General features: G+C 38.5%; 1 long non-coding RNA gene across 1 annotated transcript in view; it reads right to left on the minus strand.

Moving 5' to 3' along the window:
- LOC110310012 (uncharacterized) overlaps positions 1–21,436 on the minus strand; it is a 51,334-nt gene extending 29,898 nt beyond the window's left edge. The window contains exon 1 of the long non-coding RNA XR_015045644.1: positions 21,384–21,436. This is a non-coding gene — a long non-coding RNA (uncharacterized LOC110310012). The remainder of the gene's footprint in view (positions 1–21,383) is intronic.
- Positions 21,437–23,971: the final 2,535 nt, after the last annotated feature.

Genomic DNA, 23,971 nt, shown 5'->3' on the forward strand with positions numbered 1-23,971 from the left:
AATCCTTTGTTGAAGATACTTTCTCTTCTCCACTGTATGGTTTTAGATTCTTTGTCACAGATCAAGAGGTCATAGGAATATGGATTTATTTCTGGGTCTTCAATTCTATTCCAGTGATAAATCTGTCCCTGTACCGATACTATGAGGTTTTTAATCACTGTTGCTCTTTACAACAGCTTGAGGTCAGGAATGGTGATTCCCCAGACTTTCTTTTTCGTTAAGAACTATTTTTACTATCCTGGGATTTTGTTATTCCATATGAAGTTGAGAATTGCTCTTGCTATCTCTGAGAGAATTGAGTTGGCATTTTGGTGGGGATTGCATTGAATCTGTAGATTAAATTTGTTAAAATGGTCATTTTTACTATGTTAATATGAACATGTGAGATCTTCCCATATTCTGAGGTCTTCAGTTTCTTTCTTCAGAGACTTGAAGTTCTTGTCATTGCTTGGTTAGAGTCACACCAAGATATTTTACATTTGTGACTATTGTGGAGGGTGACATTTCTCTATTTTCTTTCTCAATCTGTTTATCCTTTTGTAGAAAAAGGCTACTGACTTGTTTGAGTTAATTTTATAACCTGCCACTTTGCTGAAGTTGTTTTTCAGATGTAGGAGTTCTCTAGATGTTTTTGTGTTTGCTTGATACCTTGTGATACCTTGATTCTTCCTTTCCAAGTTATATCCCTTTGACCTCCTTCTGTTGTCTAATTGCTCTAGCTGGAACTTTGAGTACAATGTTGAACTTAGACTCTTAATTTAGAATACTGAATATCTATGGACTGCCATTCTAATTCTTCAAGCCTTTGTGGATTTTTATCATCTGTAACTATTTGGTTTGGGATTGGAACAAGGGATTGAGGAACATATTTTACATGACTAAGCAGACCTTGCTTCAAGGTTCTCTCAGTATGTCTCAGTCCCTACTTGCCATACCCTGCTTCAAATGCTGAACACTCCAGGCCAGGGGGCAGGACTATGCTTCCCTTAGGGGCTGTTCCCTATATAATCTGGACATTTTGTTGCCTTCTTCTTCTTCTTCTTCTTCTTCTTCTTCTTCTTCTTCTTCTTCTTCTTCTTCTTCTTCTTCTTCTTCTTCTTCTTCTTCTTCTTCTTCTTCTTCTTCTTCTTCTTCTTCTTCTTCTTCTTCTTCTTCTTCTTCTTCTTCTTCTTCTTCTTCTTCTTCTTCTTCTTCTTCTTCTTCTTCTTCTTCTTCTTCTTCTTCTTCTTCTTCTTCTTCTTCTTCTTCTTCTTCTTCTTCTTCTTCTTCTTCTTCTTCTTCTTCTTCTTCTTCTTCTTCTTCTTCTTCTTCTTCTCCTGCTCCTTCTCCTTCTCCTTCTCCTTCTCCTTCTCCTTCTCCTTTTCTCCTTTTCTTCTCTTCTCCTCCTCCTTCTTCTCTTCTCCTCCTCCTTCTCTTCCTCCTTCCTATTCATCTCTTCATCTTTTTTTTCTCTCTCTCTGCATGCACACCATTTCTCTCTACTTTCCCTCTCTGCCCTCCACACACTCATGACTCCCCTGGTGTCAATTCTTGGAGCCAGTGAACTTGCCAAAGAGCAACTTCCCAGTAAGCCTGCCTTTAATGTAGTCTAATCTGTCTAGACTTGGCTCATTTTACTGGTGGATAGAGGTCTTATCAGTAACTACCTTTTTTTGCTGTCACTGTAGGTTCCTGATTGGATTCTTCTGCAGATTATTATTGATTTAAAGGATCCACAGATCTCTATGGTCAGATTCTAAGGCTTGTAACATAGCATTCTATCTTTTAATCCTTCCCTTATCTAAGTCTGCTTTATTCTGATCTTTCTACAAAAGGATATCCAAAATTGTAATTATTACTGAACATAAGATTATTTCCATGCTAACACTCAAATCAAAACTGTATGGGTACACATGTCTTTTTCTATGGTGTTCATTTCTTTTATATGGAAAATATATATTTTTTAATCTCTCATTTTCTCTCTTCTCTTGAGATCTTTCCTTTATTCTTTCTCTGGAAACTTCACCTTATTTTTCTTTCTCCTTTCTCTGGAGACCATATTCTCTTTTAGTATTACTTTAAGCTCTTACTTCTTACTAAACTTTTATGATATTTTATAACCAGTGTTTTTTTCTTAAGTTCAATAAGTTTTAAGCCCAATAACTGTGCAGACATATTCCTCACTCTGCTTTCTAGCTGTTTTCCAGAAACATGCCCTCACTTTCTTACATTCAGTTTCTTTCTTTTTTTTTTTTTTTTTTTTTTTTTCTTGCTCTGATATAACTGTCTGCCTTCCTGGAGAACTCCCTTGGTGACTCCTCCTCATGCCCTTCCTCATGGTGACTTCTTCCTCACTTCCATGGTGACCTGCCTCATGCTTCTTCTTCTGAATGGCTTAGAAAAATTATCAGATTGTATTCACATGGGCTTTATAATATGCATTACACAGATTTTGAAATAGATTTTAAAGAATTCATTTATTTCCAAAGAGAATAGCTAACAAAGGTTCCAATTTACCAAATTTGTTTACCAGGTAAAAATCACTGAAAAAATGCTGAAGACCATTCACATTGTGAGCAAGGAGGCAAGACAGCAGGCAGGGAGTTCGTTTGTCTTTGTTTTTGCTCTCTTCTTTTGCTAGAAGTATATGTTGGACTGGCAGGATGAGTAGTGGATAAAAGTGCTATCCATTTGCAAAAGAATGTTTTTCAAATGTGCAAGACCCCATCCATAATCCATTATTTGTATAATAAAAATGATTCTTTTGCATTTCATAATACCTAGCAATGTCAATATCTTACTGTGCACTGTGTTTCTAGCATACCCAAAGTATTAGGTAAGCAGAATTTTAAAGTGCTTTCTGCATAGTTTATAGGAGCAAAGTCGTTTGGATTGCCTGTCTACCTGTCAGAAGAGCAATACAGAGGAATGAGAAGCCATGTTTTCTATCTTCAGATATATTCGAGAATAATTTTGTGATAAAAAAATTTTCCATGTAATCTTGTGGTGAAAATCTAATATTTTATTTCTACCATGTGAATTTCTATATCCTACTATGATGACTCATGGTAATTATAACTGCCATAAAATTAGAAAAACAATACCCATGTTCACAGTAACCATGGGGTAATACTGCCACATGTTAAAGATTATAATGCTCAAACACATTGCTAATCTTGGGGTTCTCCATAGGGAGCTCTTTAATGCACACATAGTTAAAGATGAAATGCTTTTAAACCACATGGTCTCTATAGGAAAACACATAAAACATTTGTGGTAAGTAGCTATGAGCAGGCAATTGTTTGCAATAATTTCTATTATATTTTATTTATGTGCCTATTTTATGGGAGGCACTTTTTACCCTGTGGTGAATCAAACTATGTAAATGTCTTTGCTAGCATTTGCAGTAATTTACTTGTATGACAATCTTTTTTTTTTTAATATTTTTATTACATATTTTCCTCAATTACATTTCCAATACTACCCCAAAAGTCCCCCATAGCGCCCCCCACTTCCCTACCCACCCATTCCCATTCTTTTGGCCCTGGCATTCCCCTATATTGGGGCATATAAAGTTTGCAAGTCCAATGGGCCTCTCTTTCCATTGATGGCCGACTAGGCCATCTTTCGATACATATGCAGCTAGAGACAAGAGCTCCAGGGTTCTGGTTAGTACATCATGTTGTTCCAACAATAGGGTTGCAGATCCCTTTAGCTCCTTGGGTACTTTCTCTAGCTTCTCCATTGGGAGCCCTGTGATACATCCAATAGCTGACTGTGAACATCCACTCCTGTGTTTGCTAGGCCCCAGCATCGTCTCACAAGAGACAGCTATATTTGGGTCCTTTCAGCAAAATCTTGCTAGTGTATGCAATGGTGTCAGCGTTTAGAAGCTGATTATGGGACGGATCCCTGGATACAGCAGTCTCTAAATGGTCCATCCTTTCATCACAGCTACGAACTATGTCTCTGTAACTCCTTCCCTGGGTGTTTTGTTCCCAATTCTAAGAAGGTGCACAGTGTCCACACTTTGGTCTTCATTCTTCTTGAGTTTCATGCGTTTATCAAATTGTATCTTATATCTTGGGTATCCTAAGTTTTGGGCTAATATCCACTTATCAATGAATACATATTGTGTGAGTTCTTTTGTGATTGTGTTACTTCACTCAAGATGATGCCCTCCAGGTCCATCCATTTGGCTAGGAATTTCATAAATTCATTCTTTTTAATAGCTGAGTAGTACTCCATTGTGTAAATGTACCATAATTTCTGTATCCATTCCTCTGTTGAGGGACATCTGGGTTCTTTCCAGCTTCTGGCTATTATAAATAGGGCTGCTATGAACATAGTGGAGCATGTGTCCTTTTTACCGGTTGGGACATCTTCTGGATATATGCCCAGGAGAGGTATTGCTGGATCCTCCGGTAGTACTATGTCCAATTTTCTGAGGAACCGCCAGACTGATTTCCAGAGTGGTTGTACAAGCTTGCAATCCCACCAACAATGGAGGAGTGTTCCTCTTTCTCCACATCCTCGCCAGCATCTGCTGTCACCTGAATTTTTGATCTTAGCCATTCTGACTGGTGTGAGGTGGAATCTCAGGGTTGTTTTGATTTGCATTTCCCTGATGATTAAGGATGTTGAACATTTTTTCAGGTGCTTCTCTGCCATTCGGTATTCCTCAGGTGAGAATTCTTTGTTCAGTTCTGAGCCCCATTTTTTAATGGGGTTATTTGACTTTCTGGAGTCCACCTTCTTGAGTTCTTTATATATATTGGATATTAGTCCCTTATCTGATTTAGGATAGGTGAAGATCCTTTCCCAATCTGTTGGTGGTTTTTTTGTCTTATTGATGGTGTCTTTAGCCTTGCAGAAGCTTTGTAGTTTCATGAGGTCCCACTTGTCAATTCTCGATCTTACAGCACAAGCCATTACTGTTCTATTCAGGAATTTTTCCCCTGTGCCCATATCTTCAAGGCTCTTCCCCACTTTCTCCTCTATAAGTTTCAGTGTCTCTGGTTTTATGTGAAGTTCCTTGATCCACTTAGACTTGACCTTAGTACAAGGAGATAGGAATGGATCGATTCGCATTCTTCTACATGTTAACAACCAGTTGTGCCAGCACCATTTGTTGAAAATGCTGTCTTTCTTCCACTGGATGTTTTTAGCTCCCTTGTCGAAGATCAAGTGACCATAGCTGTGTGGGTTCATTTCTGGGTCTTCAATTCTATTCCATTGGTCTATTTGTCTGTCACTATACCAGTACCATGCAGTTTTTATCACAATTGCTCTGTAGTAGAGCTTTAGGTCCGGCATGGTGATTCCACCAGAGGTTCTTTTATCCTTGAGAAGAGTTTTTGCTATCCTAGGTTTTTTGTTATTCCAGATGAATTTGCAGATTGCACTTTCTAATTCGTTGAAGAATTGATTTGGAATTTTGATGGTGATTACATTGAATCTGTAGATTGCTTTTGGCAAGATAGCCATTTTTACAATGTTGATCCTGCCAATCCATGAGCATGGGAGATCTTTCAATCTTCTGAGATCTTCTATAATTTCTTTCTTCAGAGACTTGAAGTTTTTATTATACAGATCTTTCACTTCCTTAGTTAGAGTCACGCCAAGATATTTTATATTATTTGTGACTATTGAGAAGGGTGTTGTTTCCCTAATTTCTTTCTCAGCCTGTTTATTCTTTGTGTAGAGAAAGGCCATTGATTTGTTTGAGTTAATTTTATATCCAGCTACTTCACCGAAGCTGTTTATCAGGCTTAGGAGTTCTCTGGTGGAATTTTTAGGGTCACTTATATATACTATCATATCATCTGCAAAAAGTGATATTTTGACTTCATCTTTTCCAATTTGTATCCCTTTGATCTCCTTTTGTTGTCGAATTGCTCTGGCTAGGACTTTCAAGTACAATGTTGAATAGGTATGGAGAAAGTGGACAGCCTTGTCTAGTCCCTGATTTTAGAGGGATTGCTTCAAGCTTCTCACCATTTACTTTGATGTTGGCTACTGGTTTGCTGTAGATTGCTTTTATCATGTTTAGGTATGGGCCTTGAATTCCTGATCTTTCCAAGACTTTTATCATGAATGGGTGTTGGATCTTGTCAAATGCTTTTTCCGCATCTAAGGAGATGACCATGTGGTTTTTGTCTTTGAGTTTGTTTATATACTGGATTACGTTGATGGATTTCCGTATATTGAACCATCCCTGCATCCCTGGGATGAAACCTACTTGGTCAGGATGGATGATTGTTTTGATGTGTTCTTGGATTCGGTTAGCAAGAACTTTATTGAGGATTTTTGCATCAATATTCATAAGGGATATTGGTCTGAAGTTTGTATGACAATCTTGACTCAACAACATTGCTCAGAACCATTGAGGTTAGCCCTGGTGCTTCCTCCCAGCTCCATGCTCTCAGAAATAAGACTTAGACCAAAATGTATTTACAAATACCTTGGCCATACAGCTAGGCTCTTCTCTGACTAGATCATAACTTATATAACCCAATGGTTTTAACCTACATTCTACCACCTTGCTGACTATTTGCACTCTGGTGCCACTTGCCCATCTTCTCACATCTTCTGTCTGTCACATGTCCCAGTATTTTTTTTCTCCTTCTTTCTTTGTATATGTTTGCATTATGTATACCTAGGTAGATTGGTTTGAGTGAACAATATCCCCTATAGGATCTTGCATTTGAAAAGTAGGGCCATATTTGGAAGTCCTTTGTGAGGAGGTTGTAGAATCTTATAAGATGGGAATATGCTAGAGCAAGTACATCCCTGAGGGTGGTTTTTAGTGCTGTCAGCCTAACCTCTCTTTGCTTTTACTCTTTCTGATTTTTGTGTTTGGAATAAAATATGATCTCTCACACATCATATTTCTGACATCTGCTGCCATTCCTCCCTGCTATTAAGGATTCTCACTTTGGAACTTTAAGCCACAATAAACCCTTTCTTCTCTAAGTTGCTTTCAGTGATGGAATTTCTCACAGTAAGAGAAAAGTACATAGATCAGGCCAAGCTTCAAGCATGGTCATTTCGACCACAGCCACCTGAACACTGGGACTATTAACATGACACACTATCTCCTTGCTTGGCATACCTCTTATTTGCATCTAAATTCATAAAATATATCTTAATAGGTAGTCTCTAAGTTAACCTTCCTATGCATAGAGTATGTTTGTCTCTTAGCTATAATTTTAATTTTTATGTCTGCAATTTCTTTGAAAGAAGAGTGTAATGAGTTTAGGGAGATGGATCAGCTATAAAGAGCACTGGCTACTCTACCAGATGACCCTGGTGTGATCTTCAGAACCTACAAAGTGGCTAACAACCATCTGTAACTTCAGCATCAGTTTACCTGACACCCTGATTTGGTCTCTGTAGGTGCTGTACACAAATTCCAGCAAAACATTCTTATAAATAAAATTTAAACAATATTAAAGCAATACCAGCAAAACTATTGTAATAACAAATATTACTTCTATATTTTAATGAAACTCCTATGACTTTTTCCCCAACACATCAAGTTATGTATATTTATTAAAACAAAGAACAAAAATACACAAAAGTGGGATGGGAGATGGCTATGTAGCAAAGAGGTAGAATACTTGCATACTACATGCACTAGTCCTTCTTTTTGAACTCAAGATCTATAAATAACATAAAACACAGAAACAGTATTCTTCTATCTCAGGTCTTATCCTTATATTCTGCAGCTACTTTTTCATAAATGCTAACATAATAAGCCTTGTCATCTATATTATATCCTAATGAAATGTCTTTCTCACAGAGATGTAAGTAGTCAAATTATAAATATTTAAAAATTATTATGTTCAATGTGTAATTATATATATGTATATATGTATACATATATAATTACAAATGTTTAATATGCAATATAATTTATATCATATATGTAAGTAGATTTTTTTAAGATTGTGCACTTAGCAAAACTTTTAAATAGTGTTCTAAAAAGTACAAATATTGTGTTAGTTTCAATTATTCATTATACTGTTAGGAATCAGCTCAGTACCTAAGAAAAGCACTGTATCATTGAGTTAGATCCAATCTCCCTAAATAAAAGCCTTAACAGAAGAATCATTACACAGTAAAATGCACCATCTTTTTTTTCTAATATGGTACATTTATTCACATGGGTAATACTATCTAAAAACACTATAATTACAGTGTAGCATTAGAGACAAGAAAAATCCTTGTGGTGACACTATAATCAATTTCTCATCTCACTTCTAACTTCATGTCTTCTGTATTTATTTGCTTTTTTTGATTGCTTATTATTTTTAACCCATTGAGTAAAGTTAGTGCTGTCCTACGTGAACATTGACATGGGATAATCTACTGGGTCATGGCCAGTCATGGTCACAGAACCTTCTCATAGTAGTAGAGAGTAGTTATTTCAGAGAAATATTACTGTTCAAAGTGGTGAGAATGAGTGACTAGTAGTGCTATATACCCACAGATGAGATATTGTAGTCAACCCTGATCCCCTCTAAGTCTCAGAAAACCTCACTAAAGAGTGAAGGGAAGGAAAAGAGTGTAAAACCTGGAGGATGAGGAGCGGAGGAAATCTGTTCTTCTGGACATGACACACACTGTTGCATGTATGAACTCATAAGAGCTGTGGTTGCCTACATGAGAACTGCCCAAGATCACTTTTAAAACCAGCCCATGCTTTTCTTGATAACTTATGAATCAACTAATCCATTAATTTATGAATTAATCACTTGCTAAGACTAAGCCTGAATGTAAGAATCACATCTTTAAAGCTGACCTTAGTATGGAAGAAAAGAGTGGACATTAGATTTCAGCATGAATTTTGGCAGCCAAGGAAGGCTACAACAGCAGTACAATTAGTAAATAACAAAAGCTTAAAGTCTTATTTTAAGAACCAACATTTCTCCTTGGATAGAAGTATATGTGTGCCACAAATCTGGTTGCAATCTAAGACCCAGATTTTAAATTGATATTAATCACATGCATGATATAATTGGTAAATATGGTAGTCATTTCAGTCAAAACATACTGAACATAAATTCATTATTGGGTACTAATTTAGATTATTTATAGTTTATTTTGTTATGCTTAAAGATTATTATGAATCATGTAGGAAAAGATTTTTATTTAAAATCAGTAAGTGGCCTGGCTTTTTTCAACTCTTAGATAATTGACTTGAGAATTCTTTATGCAAATAAATGCATTTTTAATTTGATGTTTTAAGAAAGATAAGATGCTATAGAAAGTCAAGTAAATTTTACAAATCTATCATTACCCAAACAGAATAAATTATATTAATGAATGTCTATAGTGTTGTATAAACTAGATAAGCAAAATTTTTAATTTTATAAATTTATAATATTAAAAATAGTGCCAGTGAAATGGCTTAGGTGGTATAAGTCCTTCATAAGAAAACTTTGTGACCTAAGGTTGATCTTTGATGCCCACTTAAAAAATGACCCTAGTGACACAGCTCTGCGAAGTTGTCCTCTGACTGGCACATCCTCCATGGGGTACACACATGCACATACAGCATTTATGCACAAACACATTAGTGATGATGAAATCTGAGAGACTTTGACTGAAGAGAGGACAAAAATTGTGAGAACCATAGTTCTTGGGGGACTGGATTGAACCAGTGACTTCTGATATGACCAGATGACTCTCCATCCTTATCAGAGGAACGTCAATGTTGTCTCTGGGTAGATAAAAAGAGAGTTCTTTAAGAGCCTTTTTGGGTCAACTATGTTTCAGCTGATGATCTCACGTCCAGTAGTAGAAGAAAAGTTAGATGATGAGGCTCAGAGGACTTCTTGCTGAGCACAGACAAAGTCCATACTAAAACCAAAATAAAATGTATGAATAGAGTAGAAACCACAATATTCCTGTATTGCTGTTTAGTAAGATGGTTAATCATTATGTTTTTTATTTTTCACTAATTGAACAACTTATTGGCATTTATTTCTGTTTCTTCCTAGCTCAAATAACACTACATTCATTCAAATTATATTAGGAGATAATGATGAGCAAAAGTTTTAAAAGATAGTTTTATTCAGTGTACTGAATTGGATCTTTAATTACTTTCAATATTTCCAGCTGAAATTGTTTATGAATTCAAACAGTAAAAGAGCATTAGTAGGCTGGTAGTAATAATTAAACACACATTTTGGCTTGTTATTTGGAAAAGTGATTATATTTTTACTTTTCTTTGAGGAAAATTAATATTAATTTTAAAGACAAATTTTATTAATTTTTTTTGAAAAATTAAATACATTATTTTAAACTTTAGTCACTTTTCAGATTTTTTTCTCCTACTCTCTAAAATGGTCATGCTGTCAGTATGAGAAAAGTTCAGGAGTACTCACAGTTATCTAACTCAGTACACTTATTAATGTAATACAGTTATTTTCTTATCATTATTTGGATAATAAAATAAATGACATATTTGACTCAAAAAATATAGAAATTGTTTTTTTAATATATTTTATTACATATTTTTCTCAATTACATTTCCAATGCTATCCCAAAAGTCCCCCATATCCTTCCCCCTCTCCCCCATTTCCCTACCCACCCATTCCCATTTTTTTTTTTTTTTCGGTCCTGGCGTTCCCCTGTACTGGGGCATATAAAGTTGGCAAGTCCAATGGGCCTCTCTTTCCAGTGATGGCCGACTAGGCCATCTTTTGATACATATGCAGCTAGAGTCAAGAGCTCCGGGGTACTGGTTAGTTCATAATGTTGTACCACCTATAGGGTTGAAGGTCCCTTTAGCTCCTTGGGTACTTTCTCCAGCTCCTCCATTGGGAGCCCTGTGATCCATCCACTAGCTGACTGTGAGCATCCACTTCTGTGTTTGCTAGGCCCCAGCATAGTCTCACAAGAGACAGCTATATCAGGGTCCTTTCAGCAAAATCTTGCTAGTGTTTGCAATGGTGTCAGCGTTTGGAAGCTGATTATGGGATGGATCCCTGGAAGAAGTCATGAAAGTGGACTCCAGAAAATCAAATAACCCCATTAAAAATGGGGCTCAGAACTGAACAAAGAATTCTCACCTGAGGAATACCGAATGGCTGAGAAGCACTTGAAAAAATGTTCAACATCCTTAATCATTAGGGAAATGCAAATCAAAACAACCCTGAGATTCCACCTCACACCAGTCAGAATGGCTAAGAAATTGTTTTATGTGGCTAATCAACCATAATGTTAATTCAGCCAAGCTGAGTGTAGAGGATACTAACCAAGTGCATATAACACGAGTTCAGATAAAGCACGCTCATGAAGCTGAAGCCTAACGTTTGTAAAGATAACAAGTCAATACTGCCTGCAGGCCACATTGGAAAAGAGTATGATATCTGCTGTGAATTGTATATAATTACAATGGATGTTTTTTAACACAGCTATGAAGTCATTAGGAGATCAGGTAAAATTAATTTCTGTTGGAGCATAAACCTTCATAACAAGTTAAAGTATCATTGTCTCTATCTCAATGCCCTCAAGCAACCTCACGTCTATGAATGCATGATAGTGAGTGTTAGAAAGGAGTCTAGCAAAAAAAAAAAAAAAAAAAAATCAATGGGCTGGGAATTGATAAAGCCATGCATTAATTCTAGATTCATCTTCCAAATTAAAGCTAATTGGATAATTCATGTCAATTATCTTCCTTTGGCAAGTAACAGTTACTACTTCAAATTATTATATTCTATCATTTTATTGCATGTATAATCTGGAATTTAATTTGTGATTTATTATTTTTAACTAAAATATTGTTCTTCCTGTCTTTGTGGACTATGTATACCATATGAAGGAGTTCCACTTCAATCATTGTGACCAACTGCCATTGGCCATATTCCTTTTACCTTGTCAACAAATCTGTTAGGGGTCAATATACTGATAAACGCATGACATTGTGAAATTGAACGTTGTCTATGTGCTTGATGCACACATTTCCTTTCTCCTAACTCCCAGGTATCTATTTTTGTAACTCAACAGATATCTTTTTTCTACCTGTGTGCTAAATTCTATTAAATAATAACACAATAGATGATGCAAAATAGTAAAATGATTTTGCTTCATAGAAACATGGGTAATAAAATATGTTGTGCTAACTCAATTGTAGTGGGTTAGCCTAATACTGCTTGTATTTCAAGGCTAATTTTGGGATCCCAAGACTGGTTGCCCCACAGATAAGAATGTCCACATGTGTTGGAAACAAAACAACAACAAAAAAAAGGCTAGGGGGAGGGAGCCCGGGGACAAGTGGGGGAGGAAAAGGGTCCTAATGTCCAGCCAGAGCTCCTGTGCTCTGGGCAGGCAGATGCAGGCAGAGCTGCTGGACACTTTTCCACTGGCCCGGGTGAGCATGCCTGACCCACACGGCAGGGGGTGGAGAAAGGGGCATCCCCTAACCAGGGACCCCACCCCCACCCCCACCCCAGCTACCTTGCTAAAGCCCTAGGGTTGTAGGAGAGAGGGAAGAGGGAAGAAGTTCCCAACACTGACCAGAGTTCACAGAGGGTCTAGATGGAGCAGAGACACTCTATGTTTTAAGAGCTTTATTATAGAAAGCATGGAGAAAGATAGAAGGTAGAAAAGAGAGAAATGGGGGGGGGAAGGAGAGAGAGAGAGAGAGAGAGAGAGAGAGAGAGAGAGAGAGAGAGAGAGAAAGAGAGGAAAGGCTAGAGAGAAAGAGAGAGGAGAGGGGAAAGGAGAAGAGAAGACAAAGAGAAAGGAAAGAGGAGAGAGAAATAAGAGGTAAAGGAACAAAGGAGTAAGAGCAAGAGTAAAAGCATGGTGGGGGCTGAGCACCCCTTTTTATGATCTTCACTGTTGCTAGGTAACTGGGGAGGATTTCAACCTGAAGGTCAGAAGCTTGGGCCATTGCTTACATGACTACTGACCATGCTTCTCTTGTGGGGGCTGTGGGAGGTGGTACCTTAGGTAGGGGCCGGTGTTCCAGGAGCATGAGGGAACGCCTACTGTGTCACATAGGTGAATTATGACCATCGGGCTTCAGACCTCAGCTTGACTGAATACCAGCCTGCAATTCCCCACACACATATAGACACTAACGGACCTTGTCCCCAAGTTATTTCTGATTGGAAAATATAAATGACAACAGCCAATATCTGGGCAGAGGAGGCATAGGAGGGTTTTAGGTTTCATGGGCTTGGTGTCAGAGGAGAATTATGAGAAGATGAGTGCAGGAGGAGGAAGGAGAAGCTGCCATGGGCTAGGAGTTGAGAGGCTGTGGGAGGTGGCCCTGAGGCCTGCCCAATTAGAGCTAAGAGAAGCCCAGATAAAACATAGTAAGGAAGAGATATCTATATCAGGGTCCTGTCAGCAAAATCTTGTTGGCATATGCAATAGTGTCTGGGTTTGGTGGTTGTTTATGTGTCCCTAGTTGCATATGTAGCAGAGAATGGCCTAGTCGGCCATCAATGGGATGAAAGGCCCTTGGTCTTTTGAAGATTGTATGCCCCAGTACAGGGGAATGCCAGGGCCAGGAAGCAGGAGTGAGTGGGTTGGGGAGCAGGGCAGGGGGAGGGTATCAGGGGCTTTGGGGATAGCATCTGAGATGTAAATGAAGCAAATATCTAAGAAAAAAATAGTAAGCAACGCCTCGGGTTATTGAAAGGAAAGTGGAACAACATAGAGAATGGTATCTTCCCAGCTCTTTGTGTTCTTTAAAACTTATTGTAAATATATAAAGGATGTGTGTTTTTCATCTGGGAATATAAATAGCTAAGACAGGGTAGAAACCTCAGGCTGGGATTTAAATATTTTTTGTAACACTCAACTAACATCATAACATCTCCTTAGTGCTAAATATTATTCTTCCATGAGTATCAAATAATATAAAGAAAGTATTGCTATTTGCATTGTATTGAGAAAGACAGATGGTCTAAAATAAAAATAAGGTGAACATGCTAGAAATAAGTGAAGACAAAACTGAGAAAAACACAGAGTGCCTGGCATAATCAACACACAATTGCTTTTTCATTGCTTATGGGCATTGAAAGTGCCACAAAACACCTGTCAGCTTCCAGGTTTGGAATAGGGCTCTTGACTAAGAAATGGATACCTTCGTAATTCCTATTATCAGCATCTCTATTTGGATCTATAGCAACAGAGGAAGAGTTAAAGAGCAGCTGCAATTACTACTGGTTAGATTTCTTGCACCCATTAAAATTCAATTAAGATATGAATATTATGAATATTACAGATTTGCTTTGTTACTAAGTCGAAAAGTTTCAGAGAATAATAAAAAAAATTTCAGAAGTAATGTGTGTGTGTGTGTGTGTGTGTGTGTGTGTGAGTATGCATATAAGGGAATAAGAAGTCAAATTTTGACAACTCATTTTGTCAGACTGTGATACCAAAACACGCTTTTGCACATCGAAATTAAATAGATATAAAAAGAGTGGTCACAAACCACTCTTTAGAAAAGATGAGATAGCATTATTCCAAATACTTGAAATAATTATTGCTTATTTGATTGACAATAGCATACATAAAATACTTTTGATCAAGTCTACTAGCATTACCTCCTATCTAATTTCTTCCTTTTCTATCAACCAATTATCACTAATGGGTGTAAGGAGCATGTGCACTGCAAGGGTGACATTTCAGCGGTCACATTCTTGAAGAAGACTTTTCCTCCCTCCCCTAATGGCAGTCAATTGCCAATATCTTCTCAGTTAGGGGTGGGATTTCATGAACTCCTCCTAGTCCATTTTGGTTGGATTGATCATAAGCAATTCTTATTGCAGTCATAGCCAATTAGTTCATGTGTGCAAGACCTTGTGCTACGAATGGATTTTCTCTGAGTTGTCTGACAGGGCTCCCTACATACCCCCAATTATTACTTAAGTTTTATAAGTCAAAGTTGGGCCCACTAAGATTTTCTTGCTTTAAAGCAAAAATACAACAAGATTAAAATAGAGAAGAGCGGATGCAAATATTACTTCTGTCAGTCTGTCATGAGTCTTCCCAGAAACAGAATTGAAATGGAATGGCCCTTAATGCTGAAATTGAATGCAATCCCCTTTGACAATAGACTGCTCTCAAGTCAGTCCAGCCTTTAGTATCAAGTCTGGAGCTGAAAGGCAGGACTCAGTCCTTGCTCCAGGAATCCCCCACATTCACAACCTTCTTACATTTATAGTTGCTGCTCCTCTATCTGACGTTCCATTTGGGCTCAGGCACAGTTCCAATGCTCACTTGCTTTCCATACAGCATAACTGGCTTTCTCCCACTGAGTTCTGAATACACATTTTGTTGTTGTTGTTGTTGTTTTTGTTGTTGTTGTTGTTGTTGTTGTTAGAGCTTAAATAATGGATTCCAGATTTTCAGTTGTCCAATAAGTCAAGTTTACAGTACAAAAAGTTTGATTTAATTCAACCTCTCATGGATAAGAAGTGAAATTCATTTTGCTTTCATTAAATTAATTTATGTATTGTGGAAAATCTTTTTTGGTTAAGTTGAAATCTCCTTTTTCCACTCATTTTTTTAAAAATCAGGCTTGTTTCATTTATTATTTCCCTGCCTATGGAAGAATCAGGATTCCATTTCACACAGTTTTGATCCTTTTAGTCAACATCCAAAGCAGAAAGACGTCTTTACTATTTGGTCTCATTTTTACCTCCCTATAGTTGATGATGTTTGTGTTCAAAGCAGCAGATGACAGATGGCCGACTTCTTCTGCTCCAATCATAGCTCTTATAATGATGAGGAGCAATGTGCAATACCGTCTGCCCTTGTCTCCTCATATCCTGTCAGAATGTGATATTAATGACCAAAACCTTTGCCTATGAAATATGCTCCCAAGTCCTCTCTGCTATGTTTTGAATTCACATGGCTTAATTATGCTGACTGGAATATCATTAAAGCAGTCTCAGTTTCCATTTTCTGTAGAGTAACCTCCATTTGTGTTGCTATCTTTAAACTTCTCCCCTTTCTTGCTGAGTGTGAAGCAAATTCATGGATCTATGTCTTTCTCTAGTTAGAGAACCACATCCAAAAGGTTCTACTTCTTACTGGGAATATTACAGCAATGTTCCACTATCTCCAAATAACCATGGCTGTGGGTAAGAAGACAAGATTCTCTCAAGATCACCCTCTAACCTTACCAGTGAGATGAACACTGTGAAAGCTATTGCCCTCCTTAAAGTCTATCACATGCTGTGCCTGCTCACATTCTCCAATCACTTGCATTTGTTAATTCAGATGGGTTCCTACTTATTTACTCTCATATGAGTTAAATATCAATTCGGGAAAAGGTTTAGTAAAATATAAACAATTATTTTCACCAATTATCAATATTTATGCACTTTTGCAATTATAGAATAATCAGTGAATTACATGATTTTGTGTATCTTCTATCTAGCCAAATAATGTGGTACACCATTGTCTGAATCTTTGTATGCCACATATTTTATTTACAATTATGCAAAGCAAAAAATATTCATGTGCATGTATGTTTATGTATGTGTACACGCAGGAGCGTGCACACACAATGTAAATGTTCATATATTTGTAAAGTACACGGGCATTGAGACTGAGGTTACAGCTTAGTGGTAACACATTTAATGGATGTGTGAAGCTCTTCATTCAAACATCAACTCTATTTAAAATAAATAAATAAGTACAACATAATAACCAAATATTATCCAAGTTTACTTAGTGTGATAGAATAGGCAAAAATAAATGATCATACTAATGACTCTAGCATTTGTGATATTTCCTTGCAAGATATTGTCTATATAGTACCACGATGGATATGTGAATAAATCTCAAAAAGAGTGAACTGTCTACCTTGTACACATCATACATTGGTGTAAATACTGTATATGACTCTAAATCCACAATTTGCCAGGATGTCAGCATTGAGATTCTCATCTCTGACTAAAGAGTACATTTTTCTTCTATTCTGTATGTAATAAATAACATCTGCACTATTATCAGTATTATCTTTGTGCAACTAAAGTAGAAATCTTAGGAAATCAGTGTTAGGAAAACTGAATGTAAGAAAAATAGCCCCCTCCACCAAAATGACAATTATGGAAGTTAATAGCTCTATCCCTTATATATTTATGGTTATCAAAGTAGATAGACAACTGTATTTTCTTCTTACTATAATTCTGTTAATATGAAACCCTGTATCTTAGAAAGAGCAACAGCTAGAAAATAAAGAGCTATTTAACTAGCATATGATTATGCTGAGATGGAGTAGCTCCACAGTCCCATGACTGATGCAGTTAGTGAAGAGGAGACAGAGATGCAAGGAGAAGTAAAAAGGCATAAATTTATTCTGCACACTAGGTAAGTGAAATGTGTATGACCAGGCTCCTACAAGGAGACAAGGCTAGGGTCTTTCTAGAGATAGAGAAAATGACCTTGTGAGAGCCTTGTTTTGTTTTATAACTTAAGGTCTCCTTGAGGAATAGCTTTCATAGTACGAGAAGGTAAGAGTACCTTAACATAATCCACCACTCCCTTCATCTGTCTCTTCTCTCTTACAGCTTTCTTGTCTGAGCCCTTTACCCCTAATTCAGAGACTCTGGCTGTTTTAAACATTACTGTTTTGTGCAGATATAAGGAAATCAGCACACAAATACAACCTGTTGAGTCTTCTCAGTGCTGCTTGCATGCCTATGCTTTCTGGACTGACCTAATCAAGCAGGGGTATGTAATCTCGTACATAGTACGAGAAGGTAAGAGTACCTTCATAATCAACAAAAGGAGGTAGAGCTACTAACTCTCTTGGCAGCATGCCAAGTAGTAGCTCTACCTCCTTTTGTTGATTATGAACAACAATGAACAAAACTGTAAGATATCCCTGAGGTGGCATGAGTAGCACTTATTTCTTGGCAGTAACCATTAGCTGCCTGACTGGACACCAGGCCCACTTAACACAAAGGAAGCCATGCCTGGTATTATAAGCACAGCCATCTATACATGGGTAGTGTGGCCATGGATCTTAGGGGAGGCTTTTCTACGGGCATTTTGCTAAACAAGCATAATTCCTAACTGCATTCTAAATACTTATCTTTATAGTCACCTATAAACTTAAATCTCACTCTCTGTCCAATAAGCTTCTTTTTATAGCCATTGGAGACTATTAAAGGAATCCACTACTTCAAAATGCAGCAAATGGCTGATTGTGGAGTGTCCAACCCCAAATGATACATCTACAAAACAACACCTGCACACCATGCTGGTAAAACTGTGTAGAAGAAGAGACAGGAATATAAACACCAGAGAACCAGAAAGTGTACTGTGAGACTGTATGTTCCAGACTTGGCAGAGAAGCTATATCCATGAAATCTCAACAATATGGCTATAGAAACAAGGTCTGAATAATTCTCATACCAGTTGACACACATGCAGAAAATGGGGAAAATCTAATGGAGCTGCACCATTTAGTGAACAATACACAACATAATGAATGAGAGATGAAGACTTAGTCTTTTCCCAGGACTAGCCCCCTGCTTGCATAGGCATGCAAGCAGCACTGAGAAGACTCAACAGGTTGTATTTGTGTGCTGATTTCCTTATATCTGCACAAAACAGTAATGTTTAAAACAGCCAGAGTCTCTGAATTAGGGGTAAAGGGCTCAGACAAGAAAGCTGTAAGAGAGAAGAGACAGATGAAGGGAGTGGTGGATGATGTTTAGTTAAATTTAAAAGTGGAGACATTATCACCTAAGTAAGAAATAAAATTTATGAAGTTGTGCCTTTTAATATGTAACTGCTTGATATAGATGCATAACTCTTAGACACACGTTTATGACCATACTCAGATGTAATTGACATAATCTTCTCTTTTACATCAGGATGTACTTCATAAAGGTAAGATTAATAGTAAGCATTGATTAAGCAAATTCCATAAACAATTGAAACCGTAAATCAAGACAGCTAAACAATATAATTTTTACAAAAATTATTGTAAATACAGTATTAAATAGAGAAACATGTTGGTGATATAAAGAGAGACAGTCAAGGAGATACCCAAAGAAAGGACATATACTCAAATTCTAATAGGATGGTAAAGAGATAAGCTGATCTCAAGATACCACGTTTGTGGGGTCATTCCCTTTTGATTTTTTTTATACATATAACTGGAGCTATATTCTCTTAAAAAGTTGACCATGTGTTTCAACTGTGAAATCCATTGCTTCTGACAAGGTTGTATTTCTCTATGCCAGGAATGTAGAGTTGATCCCATGTCAGACAAACTCAGCAGTCAACCCTGAATCACAAACGAAGGTAGATACCATATATCTCTTTCTGCATTATAGGTACCACCTATGAGGGCCTAAAATTCTATTTGTCTGGCTTCTGTATGTCTCTTCCATCATTCTCCCTGTCCCCTTCTATTTGCCTTCCCTTCTTTTCGCCTTTCTTAAAACGTTTTTCTCTTCCTATAACACTGCTTCAACTTCCTTGCATATTTTGAGCATTTGTTACTTTAGCATTTTATGGGGCACTCGAGTGTGTGAATGTTTAGGTCTCTGATTCTTCTGTCTGCTCTTGTGCTCTTTTCCCTCTGATGGTTTGCCTTTGTCCAACCTCTGTGTGATGGTTTTTGTTTCATTGTGCTATATGTTATTCTGTTAGGTTTTGTTTCTATCTCATAGAAGTCTGTTCTGATAAGAGGGAGTGAATCAAGATAGGAGAGGAGGCAGAAGCTGGAAGAAGTAGACGGAGGTGAAACTGTAATCACATATACTGTATGAAAAAAAGCATCCATTTTTTTTGTTTTTGTTTTCTGTTCTTTTTTTTATTAGATGTTTTCTTCCTTTACATTTCAAATGCTATCCCAAAAGCCTATATACACTCCCCTCCACCCTGCTCCCCAACCCACCCACTCCTGCTTCCTGGCCCTGGCATTCCCCTGTACTGGGGCATATGATTTTTGCAATACCAAGGACCTCCCCTCCCATTGATGGCCGACTAGGCCACCCTCTGCTACATATGCAACTACAGCTCTGGAGGGTACTGGTTAGTTCCTATTGTTATTCCTCCTATAGGGTTGCAGACGCCTTTAGCTCCTTGGGTACTTTCTCTAGCTCCTTCATTAGGGGCCCTGTGTTCCATCTAATAGATGACTGTGAGCATCCACTTCTGTATTTGCCAGGCATTAGCATAGCCTCACAAAAAAGATCTATATCAGGGTCCTGTCAGCAAAATCTTTCTGGCATATGCAATAATGTCTGGGTTTGGTAGTTGTATATGGGATGTATACCCAGGTGGGGCAGTCTCTGGATGGTCCTTCCTCCCTTCTCAGCTCCAAACATTGTCTCTGTCTTCCATGGGTATTTTGTTCCCCATTCTAAGAAGAAGCAAAGTATCCACACTTTGGTCTTCCTTTTTCTTGAGTTTCATGTGTTTTGCAAAGTGTATCTTGGGTATTCTAAGTTTCTGGGATAATACCTGCTTATCAGTGACTGCATATAATGTGTTTTCTTTTGTGATTCGGTTATCTCACTCATGATGATATCCTCTAGATGCATCCATTTGCCTAAGAATTTTATAAATTCATTGTTTTTAATTGCTGAGTAGTACTCCATTAGGTTAATGTACCACATTTTCTGTTTCCATTCCTCTGTTGAAGGACATCTGGGCTCTTTCCAGTTTCTGGGTATTATAAATTAGGCTGCTATGAACATAGTGGAGCATGTGTCCTTATTACCAGTTGGAACATTTTCTGGATATATGCCCAAGAGTGCTATTGTACTGGATCTTCCAGTAGTACTATGTCCAATTTTCTGAGGAACCACCAGAGTGATTTCCAGAGTGGTTGTACAAGCTTACAATCTCACCAACAATGGAGGAGTGTTCCTCTTTCTCCACATCCTCGCCAGCATCTGCTGTCACCTGAATTTTTCATCTTAGCCATTCTGACTGGTGTGAGGTAGAATATCAGGTTTGTTTTGATTATCATTTCCCTGATGATTAAGAATGTTGAATATCTTTTCAGGTGCTTCTCAGCCATTCGGTATTCCTCAGTTGAAAATTCTTTGTTTAGCTCAAGAATCTATTTTTTAATAAAAGGTGGAAAAGCAAATTGCTTTGACAGAAAAAGAAAATTCATTAAAAACTTTTTCTTTCTTCTTTCTTCTTCCTTCCTTCCTTCCTTCCTTCCTTCCTTCCTTCCTTCCTTCCTTCCTTCCTTCCTTCCTTCCCTCCCTCCCTCCTCTCTCTCTCTCTCTCTCTCTCTCTCTCTCTCTCTCTCTCTCTCTCTCTCTCTCTCTCTCTCTCTTTCTTTCTTTCTTTTTCCTATTTTCAATGGGCTATGCACAGACAGCCTGGTCTCCAGTCGAGCTTAAGTCTTAAAACCTGGTAGTACCCAGTGGGTGTTAATTTCCACTTACATGGGACAGAAGGTGTTCAGTCATGTCTCCTTGACCCCTGGCTCCTGTTGAAGTTACCACCCCCACAGCCCCCATAGGACAGGTGTGTAGCTATCAATGATGTAGACAATGTCCCAAGCTTCTGGCATTCTGGCTAGACTCCTCCCCACAGTTACCTAGCAACAGCAAGATAGCCCAGCCCACTATTAGATGGGCCCCATTTGTAGGGCCGTGGGTGTTGAGGAAAGAGGGGAGTGGGAGAGGAACCACATCCTGCCAGAGTTCTGGTGCTCTGGGCAGGCAGAAGCGGGAGGACTGTCCGACGGTTTCCATGTGGCCCTAGGTGGGCATCTGGCTGTGTTAGGCCACTGACCCCATACAAGGTGGTAGACAAGGGACAGCCCCAGGTACCAGGTTCTCAGCCTCCAGCATCCCAAGCCCAATATGGCAGAGGACATGAGAACAGAATAGGGGCCCCAGGGTGACACTCGGCCCCAGGGAGGAAGGAAAGAGAGGTCAGAGGAGAGGGGGTTGCTGGGTGGTTCCCATGTCGGTGAGAGTCCTTGGTCAGGTCCGTGGCTGGAGTGCTGGAAGGCCTTCTGGCGGCAGGTTAGATCTGGCTCCTTAGGAGAAAGCCTATCCCATCATTCAAGCAAGGCAGGCCTTTATGACCAGAAACGGTCTATGGTTTTAGAGCTTTTTGTAGAAAGACAGGGAGAAAGGAGAGAAGAGAGAGAGAGAGAGAGAGAGAGAGAGAGAGAGAGAGAGAGAGAGAGAGAGAGAGAGAGAGGCCAGCCATGGCCACATGGAGAGAAAGTGGGAAGAGAGAGAGAAGGAAAGCTAGAGAGTATGAGAGATAAAAGCTTAGAGAGAGAGAGAGAGAGAGAGAGAGAGAGAGAGAGAGAGAGAGAGAGAGAGAGAGAGAGAGGTGAGGCCAAGCAACCCTCTTAAAGTGGGTTGGGCTATCTTGCTGTTGCTAGGTAATTGTGGGGAGGAGTCTAGCCAGAATGCCAGAAGCTTGGGACATTGTCTACATGATTGATAGCTACACACCTGTCCTGTGTGGGCTGTGGGGGCTGTGGGGGCTGTGGGGGCTGTGGGGGCTGTGGGGGCTGTGGGGGCTGTGGGGGCTGTGGGGGCTGTGGGGTGGTAACTTTGACAGGAGCAAGGGGTCCAGGAGACATGATTGAAAACCTTCCATCCCATGTAAGTGGAAATTAACACCCCCCAGGTCCCACTGGGGTTCAAGACCTAAGCTCGACTGGAGACCAGGCTGTCTGTGAACAACCCATTGCCCCATAGTTGCTCAAGTAGTTTATTTCCCTACCTGCTCTTAAAAGTCGCTGAAAGCATTAAACATTTTGCATTAGCTATTTTTCTCATTACTGGGTCAAATACCTGTCAAATACCTGTTGAAGTAACTGAAGGGAAGGGTATTTTAGCTCATCATTTGAGGTCTTCCTATCATGGTGTAGCCTCAGGGGTGTGAGATGCTGTTCTCTGAGAAGAGACAGATGAAAGTATTGGAGATGCCCAGTTTTCTTCTCCAGGCCAAATATCAGTCTCTCTTCCAACCTTAATTAACCTAATCAAGATAATCCCTCATAGCTCTTTTCTGGATAGACTGAATGCATTTAAAGCATTCAGCTTTGTTCTTTGCTCTCTGTTATCATTGAAAATATGGCTAAAGGCTGATAAAAGTATCTATACAAGGTTTAATATTGTGGAGGAGGGATGGTGAAGAGGGACAAGCTGATGGGGCTAGAAGCTTGGACTTAGTGCTTGAGTTAATGTTCATTACCTTTTTGAGTTTGGAAAAGTGGTAGCAGTTTTTTTTTTTTTTTTTTTTTTTTTTTTTTTTTTTTTATGCTCATACCCTCATTTAAAATATGGGGGTTATAAGACTTAACTCAGTTGTTGCACGATTTAACTAGGAAGGCTCATGTGCTCCAATTTGCCTTCTTTTCTGGTCATCTGGTTGCCATGGTCATTAGTAAGGTTCATTAGACCTTCCAGTCCAATGCAACATCTCTCACCAAACCCCACACAACAACTGGGCTATGTGAGATGATTAGAAACTTAACCAAAGCTAAAGACATTCCACAGTGAAACTGCAACCAGGTGCCTACTTGCTTTTGCTCTGAAAATTAAATGACTTTGGTCTCTTAAGAAGAAGCACTTTAGGCCATATGGATTTGCTTTATCATTGGGCCCATTTTTTAACTTACATATGAATAACTATTTTAAAAACCAATACAGATTCAGTTTTTCAGCAGAAAAGAGTGCTGCGCACTGCCTATTCATTTTCCATTTTTTCATCACCTTCTCCATCTTCACTAAGGACCTGGAAGGAAGACTGAACCAAGTATAAATCATGATATCCTTAATAAGATCTTTCTTTTTTGGAAAAAAAAGCATAAAAAACAAAAAACCCTCATGGCATAGCCTCAGGGCCATGCTATCCTAAAATCATGGCAGAAGTGTACATACTTCTGACCATCAGCAAACAATAAAGTGAGGCAAGTAATAGCTAACAAAGGAGAGTATAGCATAAAGGACCAGTTCCCACAGATATATGCCATCTAACCAGCTACAAGTCAATGTTTCCA

Source organism: Mus caroli, unplaced genomic scaffold (assembly GCF_978045245.1).
Source record: "Mus caroli unplaced genomic scaffold, Mus_caroli_1 scaffold_16, whole genome shotgun sequence".
NCBI classification, from domain to species: domain Eukaryota; kingdom Metazoa; phylum Chordata; class Mammalia; order Rodentia; family Muridae; genus Mus; species Mus caroli.